Below are 23,771 nucleotides of genomic sequence, written 5' to 3'. Positions count from 1 at the left end.
CTCGAAAATTGCTGTTGTTGTTGTAGCGACGGAGAACATCCCTGAAGTAATTTAGAGGAATGCTGCCGCGTTGACAGCCCTTGTCGACTGTCGGGATTAGCGGTGGTACCACTTCAGATAATGTGACAAAAATCCATGAGCATGTATTGACAGATCGCGGACTAAAGATGCGCGAGATTGCTGAGGCAGTAGAAATCTCCAAAAACATGATGGATGGAGATATATTGGTCTTGAGAAAGTTTTCGGCAAGATGGTTGTCGTGTTTGCTGACTCGGAACAACAGCCGCAACCGCCTGTATAGTTTAACGCTGTTTAAGCGCAGTCGGTTCTGTCGGTTTCTGTGTCGTTTCGTGATAGTTGACGAAGCACGAATACACTGGTACATACCAGAGACCAATGAACAGTCCCAACAGTGGACTTCACCCGCCGATCCTGTCCCGAAGAAGCCGAATACTGCCCTATCGATTAGAGAGGTAATGGATACCGTTATCTGAGATTTACAAGATGTGATCTAGGTACATCGCCTAAGAGAACAGCGAAACAGTTACACGGCCCAATTTCATATGCCGAATTTAGTGCCGATTCGACGATTCAAATTACAAAAAACAGCCCAATTGTTTCGAAAACTGTAAAACCATTCACAATCGGGAACGTTAATATTTTTATCTTTAAGCAAGAAATAAGCATAACAATCCTTTCAGACTCTTTTTATACCCTGATCAGGGTATATTAAGTTTGCCACAAAATTTGTAACACCCAGAAGGAACCGTCGGATAACCTATAAATATATTATATAAATGATCAGTGTAACAAGCTGAGTACATTTAGCCATATTCGTCTTTCCGTCTTTATATACGCGAATTAGTCCCTCAGATTTCGAGATATCGATCTGTAATTTCCCAAACGTCCTTTTCTTTTCAAGAAGCTGCTCATTTGTCGGAACCACCGATATCGAACTACTATTACATATAGTTGCCATACAAACTCCAGTCCTAGTATGGAAAACTTTTTTATTGGCCAAGATATCTTCATTAAATTTGTCATTGATTATTATACAAAGATATGATACAATGTCCGAAAATATTGTTTAGGTTAGAGCAATATAGCCTATAGCTGCCACATAAATATACCGATCAAAATCAAGATTAAGATCTTTTTATACCCTTCACGCACCGAAAAAGCCGATTACCGAAGCATAGTTTTTTTTTGAAAATTTTCTTAACAGCCGAAATTGAGTAAAACTAACTGTAGGGTGTCCGAAATGGGAACAAAAGAGGTCTAAACTAATAAAAAAAATTAATTTGAATACCAGAACACACACACACACGCTCCTGTATTGGCTTACGCATGAGATTACTAATTTTTGACAAAACAATAAATTATTGCCAACGATTTTTGTGGCGATTTTTTAATATCCACCATTTCTACACGTATTATTTTTATTAATATTAGCAACATTTTATGTTCATATGTATATGTGTGCGTTTAACCTACACCTACTCAAAGAAATATATCAAAAAAGCTTAAAGGCTCAACATAAATGCTAATTTAACGAATTACGCGCGCGGGAAATTTATGCCGTCAACATGCCACATTGTACGATAAATTTTTATTTACATATATACATATATGTATGTTTATGCTCATATATATATCTATAATATTTATATAAATGTAAGTAAAGATTTATAGTAGCTGTTATAACACTTAAAGATTTCATGAGGCAAGAGCATTCATTCAGCGCTTTCTTATGCTATATGTGTAAGCATGTGTAGCTACAGCAACAAAACAAGCGTTTGAGACTTTTGAAGACTTTTGGAAGATGATGATACATCGGACAAAAATTGCTCTTTGTGCGCGTCAATTGGATTTGGATTGGATTTTTACTGTCAAATATTGTTTTTTATGCTTTGTTTTTATTTTTTTTCTATTGCTCATATGTCTGTATGTATGTAGATTTGTACATCTAAACTACTTGTATAAATATCTAGTGGCACTTAGTTGCGCCTTGGTAGTAGCGCTCTTTTGTTGTTTGCTGCTTGTTGTTTCTTCTGTGTTTCAGCCTGTTGCTTTCATGTTTTTGTGGGTTGTCAACGACACTTTTATTTGTTAACAATTAAATTTCTCGTAGTTCAATACACTTTGTTAATATGCCAGCGAGCAAAAGCTTGAGCAAGCAATTGGGTGGCAAGTCTACACATACATACACACATATACATATACATACACACATATAAATATGTATATAAACATACACACGAATAGTTTGTTTTGTTGTATTCTAAGCTAGTGCATTTATTTATGTCAGCATACATCTACATATGTACATAGCCTGTGTGTGGGTGTGCTTAGTTGAGTGTTTTGCGCTATTAACCGCATTTATTTATAACATAAAATTTTATGCTCATTAATGACTGTCTCTTAGCGAGCGCGTGTTTTTATCGATTTGCTATCAAAGCGCGCCGCCTGAAATGGGTGTCGGGGCGTATGAGTAATCAATTATGGAATTATTTGTAGTGCGCTCAAATTTCATTCATTTAGTGGAAAAAAACTAATTGCTTACGCAATTTATTTAAATTTATGATAATATTTGAAGTATTTTTTGTTTTTAATTTTTTCACTTGACATTAAAAATTGCTTTCAATTACTGAAATTACAAAGGATTTGTGGTTTTATTGTTTGGCATAAACGTACCATGCATAAAAAACACAATAAAAAATAAATAAAAACATAAACTAAAAAATTATGAAAAGACATTGAGAAAAATTAAAAAAAAAAATTTAACTAATAAAATTATTTAAAAAAATAAGAAAAGTTATTATAAATAACAAGTAGAAACAGTATTATAAAGCAAATAATAAATAAAAAAAATTTATAAAAAAAATATTTATATTATATTTAATTTAAAACTAAAGTCATAAAAAATTAAAAAAATGTTGAAATTTTAAAATAAAGTAAAAAAAGCTAAAATATTTGTTTTTTCATATTTGTTTGTTTTCAAACGTAATTTTAGTCAAATTCTTTACTTAAAAGCCAGGCTATTTGGCTGTCTTCCGTTTTCGAAAGTAAAAGTGTGCTCGCTAAAAATTTTAATAAAATATTGAAAAAGAGGTAAAAAAGATGTTGCAAAAAAAAAATTACAAAAACATTTCTAAAAAACCAATATAACAAAAATATATATAATAATATTATAAACAATTGCAAAATTTAAAAACAAATTATCAAAAATATATCTAAGAAAAATGAAAAAAAATGTAATAATTATAAAAAAATTTTATAAAAGGAATTAAAAAAGTAAAATATTTGTTTTATTCCACATTTTTCTTTTCAAAAGTAATTTTAGCTAAATTCCCTACTAAAATGCCAAAGTACACATATGGCTTTTTGGCTGCCTTCCGTTTCCGAAAGTAAAACTGGCATTTTAAAAATTTAAAATTAATTTAAAAACTTAAACAAAAAAAAATTTTTTTATATGTAAAAAAATTAAAAAAAAATGTTTAAAAAATAATAAAAAAAATTAAAAAAGTTATATATTTTTATTTTCCCCAAATTATTTTAAAGTAATTTTAACCAAATTTCCTACTTAAATGCAAAACTATTTGGCTGCCTTCCGTTTTCGAAAGTAAAAGTGTGCGCCAGGCCGCATGCCAATTTGTGCGAAATACGCTATTTTATTGCTGTCAACTCATTTACACGCTTGGCAAGCAGCAAATAATTGGTTTCCTTTTCTTTTACAAAAATATTTTAAATATTAATGGCTTAGTGATTGTTATGTAATAATGCATTTTTTTCACATAGAGTTCCAAATAATGGTTCTGAGAAGTATATGCGTATTTATATTCTATTTTTAAACATATATACATACCTACATCTTAGTATGTAAAAGTTTCTTTTGAATAATTACTGTATTAGTATATACATACATACATATATTGTACTCTACCATACATGAGAACAGAGTTGGTGTTATAAATACGGATTCTTTGGGTTGCTTAGCAAATACTCAATTTATTTATGAGTATACAGTTTTGGCTCAGTTACAGGACGAATAATATATATTTTTTTAAATTTTTGTAGTTGGTATCTAAGAAATTTGGTAACTTTGGAGGAGTTTTGTTTTGGTACCATTTTGGTTGTACAGGAGGAGCAAAAGGAGGTGTGGAATTTGCTCTCACAATTGTCCTAATTACTATACGATTTTACATGAAGCCGCTAAAAGTTCGATAGATCTTATAGCTTTCGTTATACAATGCAATCGTTATATATTATTAGATATAAAATAAGTTATAGCTTTTTCAGACAGCCGCCTAATTTAGTAAATTTTTTAAACTTACTCAGAAGAAAAAACAGGAAAGAAACCAACAAGAGATGAGAGAGATCTTTCAAACGCCAAAAAGCTTCACAGTTAACGTGACGTCATTTGGATAATTCGAGATAGACCTATACCTCATGAAAAGCTGAAGACAACAAACCATTACATTGGGTTATGTCGAGATTTAGGCTTAACTACTAAAATGTAAACCGCGAATGTATAAGTATTGAACCCAAAACTAGTATTTTGTTGCAGGGTTACCACCAGTTAACTTTTAGTGTTTTACGGTCCTGAAAATGGCATGCTCCCTTTAGGTAACGTAAACTCAATAAGAAAAAGAAACATTAACGATTATTTGCGATGTATGTATTCTTCAGTTGTCTTACAAAGATTCTTAGACATCGGAAACTGGGCACTTTTTAAATTTTCGCGTTTTTTTTTTTAATATAACAAAATTGTAATAAACACATTTACGAATCCCAAAACAATAACTCTAAGATACATACTGTATTATTGTTTATGTTAAGCCATTTAAGAGTTTTCGTTCCAAAAATTGTATGACTTATTAGCTAGAATGAACTATTTAAAGTGTTTTCTATTATTAATATTTAAATTATTTTAAGTACCAAAGTGCTCTCGCAATACATGCATATGGTATACATAAATAAAAAATAACTAAATACATGGTAAATTTTTTTGCAATATTTAAGGGGGTCATCTCATGTGATGGGTTCAAAAAATCGATTTTTGTTTTTATTTCATAAATTGCTATCTTAACATGTCGAGAGTACGGTAATAAAGTGGCTTTTAAAAATTCGAAGTCGTTTCGTTTTAAAGATACAGCAGTTAAAAGTAAGAGCTGTTCGGAGCGGTTTTAAGCAGAATTGGAACATTAAACGTGTTTTTTTCAAAACTATGCTTTTCAAACTTTTCTCCATTATGTCTCGAAAACAGCTTAACCAAAGACTATATTTGTTGGTTCGTAGAAAAAAAAATCCTAAAAAACAGGCTGTCACATGGGATGACCCCTTAAAGTTTAAAATATATACTTTTCGCACATGTTTTCTGCAAGAATATCCCACCCACCAACCGTTTTCTGTCTCCCCTTTCGCCCACCTTGTGTTGACAAAATGATTAAGTGTCACATTTGCTAAGCTGTCAATTCCTCGCTGCTGTGCCATTTGGCATGCTGACAGCACTAATAAAGACAAATCCAACGACAACAATAACAATAACAACAAGAAGAACTTGTACAAAATATAGTAAGAGTAAGATTGAAAAAAAATTGCAGCTAGTAAAACATTAAAAAGATAAAAACTGGCGATATTTTTTGCGTACTAGCGCGCCACTAATTCCCAGTGCATGTATGCGAGCATGTGCGTGTGCGGCTATCAGCATGCGGTTAGAGGCACTCATGCACGTCAACAGCTTTTTGCTTGGCTCTAGCAGCTATCCGCTTTCTAGCACAAAAACATAGCAGACCACACTGGGATGATAAGAACAGCCAGCGAGGCAGCGAGTCGGCCAGCCAGCCAGCCAGCCGGTGGATCATTTGCAGCCGCCAACAGCGCACTACGCAACAGCAACAGCAGCGCCGGCGGTGGCGGCGGCGGCAGCAACAGATTGTCAGTCATTGGCTATTAAGTGGTCGGATATGTGCGGCCATCTGAGATACCTATACCATAACATATGTATGTATATGTCTATGTGTGTGTGTATGTACTCTGTGCGGCGACTTTGAGTTGCAAACACGAAAATGAAGAGTGAATGATGGGTTCATTAGCCCGATCGCATCGCATTGCAATGCGCCGAAGGACTTTGTTTCGCACGAATTTTTCGCTTTTGCAGCGCTTTAGAAACGCGCTAATATTTAGTCTACAGCAATTTGTAGACACACTTGTGTTTTTATAATTAATTTTGTTTTTTGTTTGTTATTTATTTGCACATCTTTATTCTTATTTTTCTATTTTGCATCATACTCATTTTATTCGCCGTCTTACTCACTTGCAATGACATGCATGAGTTGCCACTTTTTTGTTTGTTATTGCTTTTGTTGTTATGCATTGAAATTTATGTGCTGCATACAAACATTGTTGCAGGCATGGCATGTCGTTGCATTGCGTAGCGTTGCATGCCACAAATTTGCAACTTCACGGTATGCGCACGTAAATTGTGCATTGGCCGAATTTATCAACGTAAAATGCAGAGAAGGGTCCTCAGAGCGGCCTATAAATAAAAACTAGCGTGTGTTTTGCAAGTAAATGCCTCAAAATTTATTAAAATTTATCTAAAATTTAGAAACGCATGTTGAATTGGCTGAAATTCGTAGGTAGATTAAAAATTTTTTGTAATTCTGGATATTGCCTGAACGGAAAAAATCAAGTATAAGGTACATTTCTTGTAGAATAAAAGAGTTTTGAAGTTCTTTATCTTGATTTTGATCTATCTGTTTGTTTGACAGCTATAGCTATAGCAGTCAGATATCCACGATTCTGACAAATGAGCAGCTTCTTGGGGAGAGTAATGGATCGAAAATTATTTTAATAAATCAAATAAAATTTATCATATTACATTATTTATATCAAAACTTATATCAAACTTGAGCAACGAAATTCGGCTACATAAAGCAGGCAAAAATGCAGTATTACAATTATTAAGACAAATCAAGACAATTTAAGACAAGACCTTCAGAAATTTCATCGGTACCAGACGCCATAATCTTTTTTACACAGAATGCTAAAACTTTTATAAATGGAACACAAGCTGACTAAAATTCAATATTTCAAAAATTTCGAATAAATATTTTATTGGAACAAGGTAGCGAAGTTTTCAATAGAGAAAATTTAGAATTATATAGTAGTTTTTCAAATTTTAATTTTTTAAAAATTGTTGAGATTAAATATTGAAAATGTCATTTTTAATTGAAAAATCGAAATAATTTTTTTTTTAATTTTTAATTATATGTCCCAAATTTAACATTTTTTTTTAGTTCTTAAATACGGAATTTTTTATTTTTCAATTCGGTATTTTGGATTTTAAATACAAAAATTAGTTTTAATTAATATTTTTGGGACTACAAAAAAAAAAAAAAATCAAATGTTAATTCAATTATTTTTTAATGTATTATTTGAGCCCGGATTTGAAGCATTTCAAACCCTTAATTGCCAGCTGTTTCCCATTTTAAAATTTGCTTTTGCAAATCTGTGTATAAATTAAATTTTAAGTTTAAAGGAGGTTTGAAATAATCCACACAAGTTTTCCTCGAAAAAGTTTAATCCAGGTCTTCTTATATATTGTATATAATTTTGAAAACAAAAAAATTCATAGTGGTTGAAACCCATTAGCAACGAAAGATAAAATAAAATAACAAAAATTAAAGATAAAATAATTTACGGCTGATATGAGGTCAGGAAGTAGAAGGGGAGTACCGTGGTTGAATTGTGAAGAGTTAATAACTGTTTTTTATAAGCTAAAGCTGTTTATCTCCATTTACAGCAAAACTACGAGTTCTATAGAAAAAAGTTATGTGGCAAAATTGTCGGTAATGAAAAGAGCTACAACTTTTGTGTTAACACACTTTTCACATAACCTTAAAATGTATGCGAAAAATTAAAATAACCCAGTTTTTGGGTTTTTACATTTTTCTTGAACAAAAAATTTTTTTTTTTTTACCAAATTTGGTGTACACTTTCCTTCTTATCTCAAAAATACACTGTATTTTTTACTTTGAATTTAATATTGGTTATTTTTTTAAATTATTGTTATTTTCTCATCCGTTTCCAATGAGTTTCAACTTGCTTTGAATTTCTTGAATTTTTTTTTTATCATTTTCATAGCCTTTTATAGGTCTATTATTAGAAAAAGAGCCACGTTAACAAATAAAATAAAAATTGACATTATTCACCTAAAGAAGTGAAAGATTAGCTATATATGTATGTATGTACCATATGTATATAAATATATGTACTAGAATTCAATATTCTCCACTCAAATATTTTCTTTAAACATAACAACTCTACAAACACAACGCATCATGAATCACTTAAAATTCATGCCACATCCGTGACAGAAAGTGACCACTGACCGACTACAAAAATATTATGGTAAGCGAAAAATAAAAGAAAAAGTAAGCAAAAGCTGAGCTAAAGTAAAAACTAGAACTGGTACAAAGTTACACATAATACTATCACATATACACATACTATATATGCAGCAGCTACGACCCGCCAAAGATAAACAACTTGCAACTGCAACACACTCACGCCCACATACACCAGTGCACATCAGTGCAATTGTTTGCAAAAAGTTAGCACGCAACGCATTGACGCCGTCGCGCAGCATCTCTTTCACTTGTGCCCATTACATGGCGCGTTTGTGGGCCAACACCAAATTCAGACACTGACACTATCGCACACACACACGTCAACACACGACAATACGTGCTCATAGTGAACACTAATTTTCTTCATATATATATTTGTATACAGCTATGTGGTAGCAACATGTTTTCCAGCAACTTTACAATGCAGCGAAACTATCGCCACCGACCGGCAAGCACAACGAACGACCAACAACAACAACAACAAATAACAAACAATGCAAGAGCGTAAAGTAGGCGAAAGAAAAATTGTTGCTGGAACATATTCGTAAGTTTGTAGCGGTGCAGAGGAATGTGTTGGTGGCAAGTTGGCGAGAGCGAGCCAAGTGAGTAGTTAAGCTGTTGTTGCCGGCAGTGGCGTTACACTTTTCACCAAATGCCGGCACAAAAATGATAAAAGAAAAGCAAAAACATCAACAACAACAAAAAATAAATTATGTGGAATAAATATTGAGCACAGCGGCGCAGCGATAGTGGCTGTGAATGCATAAATAAAATAAGTGGCAACAACAAAAACTCTACTATAGCCATATCTGTTGGCATGAAAAGTTGCAATTTTTCGGAAGTGAGTTGCTTACATATGCTGCTCATGGTATGTACGTGTCTATTTGCATGTATAAATGAGTGCGAAAAAAAAATGATTAAAATGTTCCGAGCGTTTCACAAACAGCTGTGCTCAAAACTTACTTCCGCTATTTTGCAAAGATTTTCCGCTTTCGATTGTTGCTGTGAGTGCGTGTGTTTTGCAAATCGGCTGGAGATCATGTGGGAAGTATTTTTGTTCGTAAATGAAAATGTCTACTTTGTAGTCGCCAAAAGATGGAGTAGGACTTTTCACTTAAGAATATTGGAAATTCGAATCGATAAAAAAAAACTTTTCCCAGATTGGTACAATCTTTACTATGTTTGTGTGAAGTGTGAATATCTTATTATGTCAATTAGTGCGTGTTTAACAGCTGTTTGTTTATGACGCGGGATCATGAAGTTATCGAAAACTTGCCTCATGCGATACACCTCTTTTAATGACGATAACATCGAAAAAGTTAGAGAAACAGTGCTTGAACATCGTTGTGTGGGATGAGGGAGATATCAGAGGATCTCTATATCTGTTATAAAACGATTTAGCACATTTTGGTTAATGTTTAGGGTATGAAGCGTGTCAATGTTAGACTCGTTCCAAAAGACCTGAATCTTTGGCAAAAACGATGTCGATCAGAAGTCGCAAAAACGATGCATGACGACGTATTAGAGCACCCTCGTATTATTATTTTTTATGAAAAAAAATCTTGGATTTATTCAAACAAAATCAAATAACTTAATTTTTTATGCACTTCATGCAAAAAAGAAAGGCCTTCGAACAAACGATTTTAGTGGCCTTTTATCATTTTAGTGGCCTTTAATCATTAAAATTAAAGTTTCCGAAATCCGGAGCTCTTTAATGCTTCAAGTGACTATATATCTTTCTACAGTCGTTGAAAATTCGAAAGAATTTTCGATTTAATTGCGTCCAGGATTCTAAGGTGGAGTTTCGTACTCATATAGTTGTCTCATTGCTTCACTTTCCACTAATTACTGATGGTCTACATTTACAATATTTGTAAAAGTTTAAAACAACAACAATTACTGATAAATCCTGTTGCTTTCGAGTACAGCAGCCACTACTTCTCCATTGCGCTCAATCAACACTATTCGAGGAGACCAAACGCATGCAAGATATTGTACAAAAATCATTTATTGCCCTAAATGGTATTTTATGGTGAATACGCTGACGTTGTAAAAGTGGAACATTCACAATAATTAAATGACAAGCGGACTGGGTATGCCGGCATACTCGAATGACCAGTTTAGTTCCAAGCGAGGCGACTATTCGTATGGCGGCGGCAGCATATATTTCGTGACGGCTTGTCGTTATCAACCGCCTATGGACATTGACCTAGTGTTCCCAATTGATTGTATGACCATTTCATTTTATTTGTTTTGTTTTATTTCGTACACCACTATTTCTACTTTATTAACCACTCTGCTGAGGGTTTTCGTTTTGAAGCTAAGAAAGCAAAAACGGAGTTTGTTAAAATTTTGCTAAATATTTACGAAGGAAACGGAAAAGTAATAGAGACGATAATTGTAAAAGTGGGGAAGGCATTACAAATAAAACGAATAATACACTCTAGGGTATATGTATTTTATATTTGAAGCGATTTTTTAGCATATAGAAGAAGACAGCATAGAAATATCAACTTTTATCAGATTGAAATTTTATATTGATTTTGACTTATCATCAGAACAATATAGGTTTAGAGTTGGAACGTTATACAAATTTATGACGTCTTCTTTTGCCTTCACTGAAGCGGTCCCCGAGTTACCTACATGTACCATAAATGACGAAGTATTGTAGATTGCAAGTACAAAAATCAGGTCTAATGTGAGCAAAGAGAGGACTGAATGGAATATCCGCTTCATTAAATTGAAATCGAATTATGTAAATCTAAACCTCCTACAGACTGAAATATAACATTTAGGTTTTTCAATGAAATCTTCTGATTTGTATATTTGGTAAAGTTTGGTTTCAATTGAAAAAATTGAATAGTTACTAAGCAAAAGAGACTTGAAAGTAGTGTCTAGAAGTGCATTCAATTTGATATAGATATGAATGTTGTCAAACTTCATTCGGGATCCCGAAAAAACACTGAGTAAAAGCTATCTTAAACTAGTTTGCAAAAGTGTATATGAAGTTGAGACATTTTATCAATCCCGACATTTCGGGATCCCGAGAAATACACGAAGCAGAAACTACTTTAAGATAGTTTCTAGCAGTGTATTAAGAATGGAAATAGTTTTGGTCAGTCCCGAAATTTCGGGATCCCGAAAAACATAGAGTACTGAAAGTCTTTATCTACGTTACTATGCCATTCAATACAATTTGGTGGTTGTGAGAGAGACCTCACTTATTGTAAATAAGAGCTTTTCTATAAAGTCGTGAAAATTTATGAATATTTACATATGTATATAAATATTTATGTATACATATCTTGGATGATTGACAGGTAAACGGGTTTATTGTCTGTATTTTGAGAAGCTTCTTCGTGATAGTCATGCATAATTTTTTTTCTGGAATAATTTATACAAATCGCAATTTCTTCAGTAGCAATATTTATTAAACAAATTCTCTAATCTCAAACACACCCGACATTAAAGCCTTAAAGAAACAAATTTCCTTCAGTCTACAAATATCGAAAGTCATTATTTGCACTAAAAGTAAGATTAATCTGATTGACAAACTTCACAGCGGGGTTAGAAACGCAAAATTGTTTCCCCCTAGCAAAAACAAATAACTCTGCCGAAAGTTAGGTTAAAGCTGACCTCTTTTCTGCGATTTCTTTTCATTTTCCAAACGAAATGTTTTCCTTGATTTCCATCTTAGCTGCGCGCCGCACGCCCCCAGTGCCACTTAACTGCTAGCAAATAACACACTTCTAGCGAAAAAGGGCTTAACCAATACACAGACATCTATACATACACACATATCCATGTATATGATTTCTTTTGCAGTTCCATTTTAGCCTGATTGTAGCAAAAGTTTTCGGCTACTTCAACTTTGCTGCGCTCGACAAAAACCATTACAATCATCGACCTATATTGCAATCGAAATGGAAATGTGCCAAGCCAAAAGTTAATATTTTTTTAAAATTTTTTTCCTATTTTCAAGTTTTTAGTTTTTGAACTTTTTTGCTTTTACACACTTCCACCGCCATGTCGAATAGAAAATTGATTTGGCACTTGGGGATATCTACTTGTTAAACATTTTGGGCGTACATATTGAATATAACTGCAAATTACCGTTGCACAGCACTATGCCAAATAACTGTTGGAAAATTTACGAGTGCAAGTGGCACACTTTTGGGTGGAGTGCCATAGTTCAGAGATTTTTGCATTTTAATTTTTTTTTAGTTTGATATATATTTTACAACTTAAGCTTAGAACAGCAAAAATGCCTTAGGATAAAGGGAGACTTGTGGTAGGATTGCACAAATGTAATAAACGTATGTATATGCAAGTCCATATTTTTTTCTAGTCAAAAGATATGCTGCGCTGGTAAAGTTATTCAATATATGGCATAGATATGTATGTATCCACAACTCGTATTTAAGAATTAGGTCAACGGCGTTGGCAGCATAAAAGTCTAAAAATTACCTATTCCCTTCCGAATAACTAATAAACTAAGTTTCTCAGTAAAGAGTTCTGGCTTGTATTTTTGGTAAAGTTTGGCTCCAAATGAAAATAGTTTTAATAGTCACTAAGCAAAAACTACTTTAAACTAGTTTATTCAAAATTTTTACAACATTTTTCAATCACCAAAAAAAAAAACAAGGTGTAAACTACATTAAACTAGTTTCTAGTTTATAGTATAAGTATGTAATGCATTCAGATTTGGTTCTGCTATACTTTAAAAAAAGTTATCTTAAAAATGCACGGGATTTCAAATTTTTTTATCTACATGTTATAATATTTAAAAATAAGCACCATATATACAAGTTACATAAGTTATTATCACGAAATTTCGGGATCCCGAAAACTTTATTTCGGGACTGGAATAGTTTTCTGTCTAAATTATTACAACATCTGACAATCAAAGGTGAAAACCGAAATCGAAATATGAAATTTCATTGTGAGCGTGTGCACCAGCAGATGTAATAAGCGTTAATGTGAGAATTTAAAGAATTTTACTGTTTGCCCCCGCTCTATGGTCAAAGTCTACTTTCCCATTGCCGAAATATCGTTATCCTGATCAAGTTTTATAGGCAGCATTAAAAATTACACCTAATTAGCTCATTAAGAGATTCAAATGTAAAAATTCTCAAAGCCCAAATGTCGGGAACTTAGTATACAATTTTGGGGATCTCGAAACCTTTTTTTATCAACATTAAAATGTGGCTCGAAATAAAATTTTCGGATTGATGGTGTTCCCTAGTCATCTTCAGTTCAGCGGGAAATTATATTACTCAAAAAAAGAGGAAAATATATTTTTAAAAATTTACATTCTTTACATTTCCAGATTTTACTGCGTGCTCATTATTTCCCAAACATAATTACATTTTGTATTTCTTAAGCAATTTATGTCTGCTGCTTAAGCAAGCGAAAGTAATGAGCAATAAAAATCTTTGTGATTGATATGTCAAGCATAAAAGTGAGGTATGGTAGGTACATTGAGGCCCTTAAACTTACTGTTTTAAATTGGAAAGCAATTCTATTGAAAATTTACGAGACAGCGCAGCGCTGATTGGACGAAATCTAAACGAAAATAATATACACATACATTGACCCAACCATAAAAGTGCTTAGGCTTTAGCAAATATCAAAAGCATCTCTATTTTATTCTCAATTACATGGTCAGCGACATTTCGAGGCATTAACCTATTTGATAAGAGAGTGAGAGTTGGCCGTCAGAAACAGAAGAAGAGAAATAGAAGCTGACAGTGAAAGCATGACAACGAAAACAACAACCTAAATGGCATCAAAATAGGCAGCAACAGTTTAACACCACAATACGAGTATACTTTGCCCGCCCCGAAAACGCTGATTGATGACAAGTACTAATTTCCGGATGAGTTAATCAGTGGAATAATTTCTATGCTTCTAACTGTCACTCATTTGTGGATACAATAATTTAAGTGCGGCAGATAACCGCATTTTACTAAAGTTAATTAAGTAATTTTAACTAATGTGACTTTATTATATACAGTTGTGTAAAAAAAAGTAGGTTCAACTAGGAAAATGGTAGTAGTAGTCTACTGTTTATAATTTTTATATAAAATTTAAGAATTCTGTGGCTACATCTCAGCTGCAGCAGGGAAATACTGTCTACTAGAGTTGCAATATCAAATATATTGGGATAAAACTTATTTTGAAATTTTAAATAAAAAATAAAACCTCACATAAATATTGAGAATCTCATGCTTCTAAGGAGTGTGATAGTTTGATATGCATTTATCTCATTATTAGCTACTTTTTTATTTGCTACTGCAACTCATTTCAAACAATGGAAAAAAATAAAGATGGTTAATTCGAATTTTTGGAGCGAAAATGATAAATATGGTCATGCTTTCAGCAAAATGTCATGATTGATATTGTGCTCATCAAGTTCGAAAATTGTTATTGAATACTCGATCTCGGCGATTTCAAATAATACAGACGTTCTTTTTTTCCGAAGAAGCTGCTCATTTGTTGGAATCGCCGATTTCGGACCACTATACCAACACAAGTTCTTGTGCGGTAAACTTCTTTATATGACCAGATAACTTCAGCAAATTGGGCAAAAATTATTGTTCAAGACAACGCTTTGAATAAATTGTTCAAATCAGTCCGCTTTGGCATTGAGTTCTGGTATGGATAACTTTTTTATTTAACAAGATATCTCGACCAAATTTGGCACTGATTATTGCTCAAAGCAATGCTACAATTTCTGCATAAATTTTTCAGATCGGACCACTATAGCATATAGCTGTCATATAAACAAACCCATCAAAATCAAGCTCTTGTATGGATAACATTTTTATTTGACAAAATATCTTGACGAAATTTGGTATGGATTATTGTTCAAGGCAACGATCTAACAAGCTATCAAAATAATTAAAAAATTTTATTTGAGAAGAGTATTTACCTTTGGTGCAATCGAAGTAAACGCTTTATTTCGTTTCTTGTTTTTAATTACTTTTTTTTAATTCTTTAATTTTATATTGAAAATATTTACGGTCGCATATCTATGCGTGCAATAATGAAATTTTCAAAATTATCACATATTAATATTTTTTCTTTTATTTATTTGTTTCTTCTATATATATTTGTTTTATTTTTTCCTTGGGACGTCACTTGCCAAAGTGCATATGAGAAGGTTTGTTTGTGTATGTGTGTACTTACGGGTGGCCATATTCGACATGTGCCAATTTTTTCATTTTCTGATCATTTATTTATATTTATTATTATTTTTTCACATGTTTACTTTTCAGTATTTTTGTACTAAGTTTACTTTTTCTATGTTATTTCATATTTGAGCCATGTCGCATTTACAAATTAGCACAGAAAATCATTAATTAATGGCAATGGTTTTGACATACTTTTGCCACGACGACGGCGGCGTGGACTGCGACTAGTAAGTACACAAACACACACATTTAAACATTTGAACATTTTTGTGCTCGGATTTTTATTTAAGCGAATATGCAGCGGCTTAGCAGGCAAAGGGCAAGCAAATATATATTTACACATACACATCATAATATATTGTACTTGTATGAAATGTAAATATATGAAAATGTGTATGTTAAATAGTTTATATGTATGTCAAACTGTGCTACACATAAATATATGCCACATACACTTACACCTTAATTTGCTATTAATTATTTATGTTCTACAAATTTGCGAAAATATAATATATGTTTGTGCTTCTTGTTGTTGTTTCGCCTGTGTTTATTTTCGCAAATTTTTCGGTTCAATTATTTTTGGTTGTTAATTTGCGCTTTGTTGTTGTCCTTAGCATGCAATATAACATATTATTTAATATTGTTTGCGAATTTCGCAAATTAAAGTACACTCACTCTTATGTATGTATGTGTGTTCATAGGAATTAGGTATGTGTGTGTGCGTGTATTGGCGTGCAAGCGTAATGGAGCTTTTAGCTTATTCATTCATTCTGGCGATTATGTGATAATTAATTTATTTAGTTCAATTAGCAAATCAACTAGTCATCCAACTAACCAACCGACCGACCATCCAGCTGTTGATCTGACCTTCGCTAAGCTTTAATGTTGTGGAAGAATAATTCGAGTCAAGGCAATAATTAGTGCTAGAGCGATAGTATGTCTGGCATGTGTTTATACCCTGAACAGGGTATATTAAGTTTGCCACGATGTTTGTAACAACAAAAGGAAACGTCGGAGACCCTATAAAGTACATATATATAAATAAATGATCAACGTGACCATATAAGTCGATTTAGCCATGTCCGTCTGTCTGTCCATCTGTCCGTGCGTCTGACTGATATGCGAAACTAAAAGACATTTTTTATCCGCCCCTTTTTTTTTACCAAAAAGCTACTCATTTGTCGGAACGACCGAAATCGGAGAGAAAGCTTTTTCATTTGACGAGATATCTTCAAGAAATTGCGCGTATAATATTGTCTAATACAATGGTGCAGTCTCCAAAGAACTTCTGCATAAACTGTTTTTCTTCACGAAATTTGGCATGCAACACACAACAGAACAACATTGTAATCTTCGAACAAACTGTTTAGATCAGATCACTATAACATTTAGCTGCCTAACTGACTGATCTTATATGGAAGCTTTTTAATTTGTGAAGGGTATTATAGTTTCGGTGCAGCCGAAGTTAATGGCTTTTCTTGTTTTTGTTTAATTTGTTGTTTTCGTTAAAAAAAAAAAATCTTAATTGGGTGTGATGTTTCTCGGTCGCTCGTGTTGCTTAAGCTCTGACATCAAGTACAACATGCCAGGCTGATAAAGTTAGGTTATGTTGCTGACAGCGATGAAACTTGAAGTTTAATAAGATTTTAAAAATTTGCAAGTGCTATTAATTTCCCTAGATCCATAAACATCTGCATTTTGTTTGTATTATGTATTATGTTTTATGATTTTACGAGCCACTATTGGAACTCAATATACCTAAGTAATTTGAATGCAGAACAAAACAAAAGGTATTAAAGAAATAATACCTAATGGTATCATAGAAGAAATGAATGTTAAGATCCAAGAAAAAACGTTAGTTTTAGCTGCACCGAAGCAATACTACCCTTCACAGGTGTATTTCTTTTAGCACAAAAGGGTATAAAAAGATAATGATGATCGTTTAGTGCGTATGACAGCTATATGCTATAATGGTCCGATCCGAACAACATGTTTGGAGATTGTAGCCTTGTTTAGGGTAATAATGTACAGCAAGAAATAATAAAGACTACCGTTTGAAAACTTTTTTTTCAAGAATTTACAATTGAGGCTCAATATAATATCTGAGCTCTAGAATTTTGCTGTTTTCGAGCAGGTTCATCTTCGAAAATCGACATCTCCAATGATCATGAATTCATTGGACGATTCGATTTTTATTAATTCGCAACATTTCCAACCGATTCTTTAGTGAACCCATTAGCAATCGTTAAGAGAGTATAAGAATGTATATTAATAGCAATTTCCTGAAGTAAATAGTTTGTCATATATTACGCCTATATGGCACGCTCCGGTTCTGTAGATGCATGAGCTATGAAATCTTCTTTAAAAATCAATCAACTTTTGTGGCAATACGATATGGAATTTATGCTAATGTTTATATTATGCTCATACCTACACATATATGTATGTAAGTATATGCTAAAGCATTGAAGACGAATGGTGCAAGCGTCCGCTTAGCCTTTGGCGCTCACAAATGGAATTTCATGTGCGGGTAGTTGAACGACCGATGCGGGAGGCCTTCATTGTGGTTACAACACAACAGCTTTGTAAGGCGTGCGTTGAAAAGCAAAACAAACACATGCGCACACAACGACACACATACATATTTATAAACTACAAAGGTGCACTTTATTCACTTATAAATGAACATAGTTTGCATTTGTACTCTAACATATATATACCTACATATGTACATATATACTATAATGTATTTACATATATGTTTTTTGCACATGCCGTCAAGTCACTTGTAAATTTGCTCGCCATTAGCGGGTTCTGCCTACGCAAATGCAACACTATTGAACTGTGTACAGAGCTGGTTAAATGTGTAGTTTGAACCCGTGTTTGGTTCCCTTTAGGGAAAAACTTATCCAATTAGTTAGGCCGTGATTCAATACTAGTTATCTTCTTAGACTTGTGAAGCGGCTTGACCGCTATATTTAAAAGTGTAGAGTCCCAGCTGGTAGTCGATCCTCACTTCAGTAATTATGTCTATGCTAAGTTTTGTGAAGATATCTTGTCGCATAAAAAAGTTTTCCATGCAAGGGCTTGATTTTCAACGATCAGTTTGTATGACAGCTATATGCTATAGTGGTCCGATATTTGCGGTTCCGACAACAGAGCAGCTTCTTGGGGAGAAAACGACGTGCGCAAAATTTCAGATATCTCGAACACTGTTGAATTTTTTTGCGTATATATACAGACAGACGGACATGGGTTTATATTATATATATTTTATATGCTTACCGACATCTTTTTCTGATTGCTATGAAAGCTTTATAAATCTTGTTCGGGATATAAAATATATAAAAATATAAAACATATAAATGATAGATTTGATGGTGGAATATAAAAATATCTAAAAGGACACTGGTGTAAGGGCTAATTACCATTAAGCTAACATATATCTGGTATATTGGTACATTGACGGTTCGAGAGTCGAATAACAATATTCACATTAAGTGTGTGAAAAAGTGATGATGCATTTAGTTGAATGATGTTCTGAATGTAAAAATTAAGATAGCTTATTTCATCTTGATCTAAATGGCTGAAAGTCTTGATTTGCGCCAAGATCATGAAAAAAACAGGATCAAGCATCTTCTACTAAAGAGAGTTGCCATGCACATAGTTTCAAGGCTGTTTATGAGTCACGCAATGAGTGGTACAACTGAGCTTAATTCTGTACTACGAGTGTTAAGTTTTTCCTACACTCAGTTCACCTAAAGAGAACATGTAGCAGAGGGACAGAAAATTCAACAAATATTTTCAAATAAATTTGAACTATTTTCTTGATTAGTGAAAACAAGAAATACAATAATAATATCAAAGAACCCATCTTGAAACAGCCATATTTTTCACTGAGTGAATTTTCCAGTAGGGCACGCACATTTTTACGCTTTAACGCACACATTTACCTACATAACATTACACATAAATTTACAAATCTAGGCATAAAAGCGCGCCCATCTATTGTGCAAGTGAAAATATACGTGTGTATTTATGTGTACGTATACAAGTGCTTGTATTCACATACTATATACATTGCTTGCGCATTTTTGCAACTTTGCTTATTGCATTCTCTCTTAGGTTTTACATAATTTGTATGCCCTTTGCAGTTTGTCAATCATTCGCGAAATCGCCTCCTTGACGGTGCTGTCAAGGCAAGGTGAATGTGGCCGGTGCTGCGAGTCCATTTAGGTGCATACGCACCCATATATGTACATATATTTGTGTATAGATGTATAAATATGTGTTAAAAGGTCCGATGTGTGGACCTTTGAGCATTTATAGATTTTTTGCTTAGTCAAATAGTCAACGTCTAAACAAAGCGAGCGGGCTTATACCATATATGTTTGTCAGCTTGTAATTTAAGTTGTGTGTTTAAGCTTAAGTTAAATGCAGTGAAAAACAAAAATTTCTATTGTGACTCTTTCTAACGTGAGTTATTTCTGTACTTTCAACCATACATTCACGTATATATTATAAAAAAAGCAAAGTTTGCACCTGAACACGAGTTAAAGTGCAACTATTATGGCATATAGAATACAAATATATATACCATTCATTCATATATATTATATTTATATAAACCCTGCCAGAAAAGTTTAGTAACCAGAAAATTATTGTTTAAAACTATTTTGTAATAATTACTTACTCCGAGAGTAAAGTTAATTTAAAATTTAAACAACTGTGAGTAATTCATTGTTTACGATAATTTGAATACGAAATAGGATAGTCAATTAACGTCTTAATACTAAGATAATTGAGCCAATTAACATCATACTTGACTCACCTAATTGACTTGTTAGAAATCTGTTCGAGGAGGCTAATATAATATCTAAAAGCAAAAAAAAGGCAAGAGTACCAAATCGTTTCAGCTCAGTAAAAACTCGGTCTGAAGTTAGTTGATTAATTACTTCATTTATAGTCCGAAAAACAATTAAATAATTGCTACTTTGTTTAGCTATAGAATAAAAATTTATTTTTGGGTTTATGATGACATTTCAAAATATTTAGTTAAAGACTCTTTAAGTAATTCCATAGCTGATCGTATTTTAACGAATTACGTTTACGTATTTTTTATACCTTTTGATCGTAAATTTATCGTAAAGGTTCTTAATTCGAAATAAAATGAAATTTCACTTTTTAACTTTATTTTTTTATTTCATCTTAATTAAATTAGTTATAGATACATACGAGGTTACTTAGTCATATGTATAGCCATCATATTCCTTTCCTCATTATCCGTATTTAAAATTTTCTACTGGGTGTTGCTGTGCCACTATATTTTACTAGCCTATTGTACCCACTGCAATATAAGTATATATTTTTCAACAATATAATAACATAACATCCGACCATTTGAAGGATAAAGCGAATCCGCAAAGTTGAAGGTTTGCATTGCAAAGTACAAAATCCAATACAAACTTGGAATAAATTTTAGCACATACATACTCGTACATAGGTATATGTATACAATGTGCAGGTTGTAACAAATTTTATATTTTTGTTATATTTGTACTTTTATCTTTCGTTTTCTAATATTCTTACAACAGTTTATGCATCCCTTTGTTTTTTGTTCTAGTAGCGGTCCAAGCGCGGTTAAAATACCCGTTGAAGGTGAAGTCGTTAAAAAGCTTGGTTTTAACAGCAAGTATGGATGGATGTACAAGTATGTAGAAATATACTTTAGTAAATAACATGCTCAGGGATAACAATATTTATGAAACATATTCTTTTAAGAGTCTAAAAATGCCAAGGTAAAATAACGAGTGAATTATACAGGACTATGAAGTTTAGATTTTAACAAAACTTAATTGAGGAGAGGAGAGGATAGGATAAGCTAGATTAAAATAAATGGAATGGGGAAGGTTAAATTTAAAAATTTTAATTTTTTAAATGAAAGAAAAGGAGGAGGGAAGAAAGGAAATAAAAAGCAAGATAAAGACAGGAAAATGAGATAAGATACAAAAAAAAAGGGAAGAAACGAGAACTATATATGAAGTGAAAAGAAAACGTGAGAGAGGACGGAAAACAAGCCATGCAGGAGAGATGAAGCTTGATCGAAATTTATTGAATAGTAGAAATAATGGGAATAGGTGGACAGGAAGAAAAAAAAAAACGAAATAATATATATAAAAGGAAAATAGATGTAATAGACGGAAAATGTTAAACATGAAGGTAAAAGAAGTAAAATCTAGAAGAGAGAAGGAAAAAAAACAGGCTATGAAACATATAGATGAAAGCGAATAGATTTGAAAAAAGTGGAACGATATAAAACGAGGAAAGGTAGACTGGTACAAAAACAGAAAGGAAGAATAATATTAATTAAATATACATAAGAAAGTGATTAAGAAAAAAAAAATTTAAGCATAGCCAGAGATTAACAAAAAACAAAGAAAGAAGAAATTAAAGTAAATTAATAGAGTAATAAATAGAGATAAATAAAATCTAAGTGAACTACAGATTTGCAACAAAATTATATTCATAACTAAAAATGGTTACATATTTCAAACAAACTTTTAGTGAATGACCCTAAACTCGCCTATCAACTGCAGAACCTAAGCTAATTTCCATTATTATGTTTTTTTTGAGAGAATGAAGATAGGTTTAACCTACTCATATGTAGGAATTGGAAGTCATTAGTCTCTCTATTATACAATTTAAAAAATAATTCGAGTACTTTTTGTTAAAATACTTAATTTGCAAAACTGTTCTAAATAAATTTGAATTTACAAAAGTGCAATAATTGTCCTAAACACCTAATATGCATACATTTGTAGGTATGGACAAGCGTAAAGTGATTGTTAGCACAAATGCATAAATAAAGTATATTTACACAAATTATTTATGCCATTTCACGGTAATTCAATTACGAAGTCTTTCACATCTGATAACCTACATTTGCACGTCAACGACAAAAGCAACAAAAATAACGAAAATGCAAAAAAATAATAATAATAAATACGAAGGAACATCAACTAGCAATTCGCCACAATGTGGAAATGTTAAATGCAAATTTGCTGGCAAAAGGCAAACTCATATACTATACGCTTCCACACATACAAACATAAATACATGCATATACACAAACATACATACATATATGGCCATTTGTAGATGTGTTTTTGTGTGCATGTGCGCTAATATGCCATTATAACTAGTTACTCTTGTTGTAGTTTTTGTTGTTGTTGTTATTTTCTCTTGTTATATAGTTTGTTTGCCGAGTTTGTTGGCATCTCCCATAAACTATATTTCACTCCCACCAAATGCGATTACAATTAAATTATGCTAACAAAGCGAGCAGCGCGCAAAAATATGGGTCAACCAACGATGGCGCGTAGCGGCCGCCACCAAGTCTTCAGGTTTGCCTTTATGTGCATGTGTGTGTTTGTGTGAAGCTATTAGTGTATGTTGGTGTGAAATGTGCAGCGCCGTTGACAGATACACCGGTCGTTGCTATAACAGATTATTGTTTCTCAGTTGCTGTTGTTGTTGTTGCTGGTTTTGTTGTAGCTGACTGCTGATGTTGTTGACTCAGTCGTTGGCATTGCAGCTGACATACATTTTCCAAATCGCCCCGCTTGGCTGGAGTCCATTAAATTTATCAAAGTTGCACACACACACACACACATACACCGATACACCAGTGCATGCGCTCTGTGTGCGGTTTGTTTTTGTTTACAAACAAATGGCATGACAGTGCTTTGCTGTGCGCGTTGTGTGTTTGTGAATAGCTGCTAGGAATGCAGTCACCTATTTGCATGGATGTATGTGTGTGTGTGTGTATTTTTATATGCGCGCTTGGCGTGGGGTTGCTCCTAGCGCATTAGTGTGCATTTGTATGAGATATGAAATGAATTCAATTAAATTTCCATCACAGCAGATATAAGTATATATTTGTATTTGAATAAATGTATGTGTATTTGTATATATGTGTATATGTGTACATATGTATATGCCATTTCGTAATTTCTTGTAGGTGGTTACACTTTTGAGTTTATGCATCTGATGTATGTATGTATCATTTGTTGGCGTGCGCTTGCACCGCTGTGTGCTTGTGTGTATGTATGCGAGCAGTGGCAAGTGTTAGCGTATGATGAATGCGTCATTATGCATTCAT

The 23,771-nt window shown here is 32.8% G+C and overlaps 1 protein-coding gene across 3 annotated transcripts in view; it reads right to left on the bottom strand.

The window, feature by feature from the left end:
- The window catches only part of Eip78C (Ecdysone-induced protein 78C), a 170,645-nt gene that overhangs the window by 3,918 nt on the left and 142,956 nt on the right, over positions 1-23,771 (bottom strand). The window lies entirely within an intron of this gene.

The sequence above is a fragment of the Bactrocera oleae genome, chromosome 6 (genome assembly GCF_042242935.1).
Source record: "Bactrocera oleae isolate idBacOlea1 chromosome 6, idBacOlea1, whole genome shotgun sequence".
Taxonomy (NCBI): Eukaryota; Metazoa; Arthropoda; class Insecta; order Diptera; family Tephritidae; genus Bactrocera; species Bactrocera oleae.
This window is presented reverse-complemented; position numbering and strand designations above follow the sequence as displayed.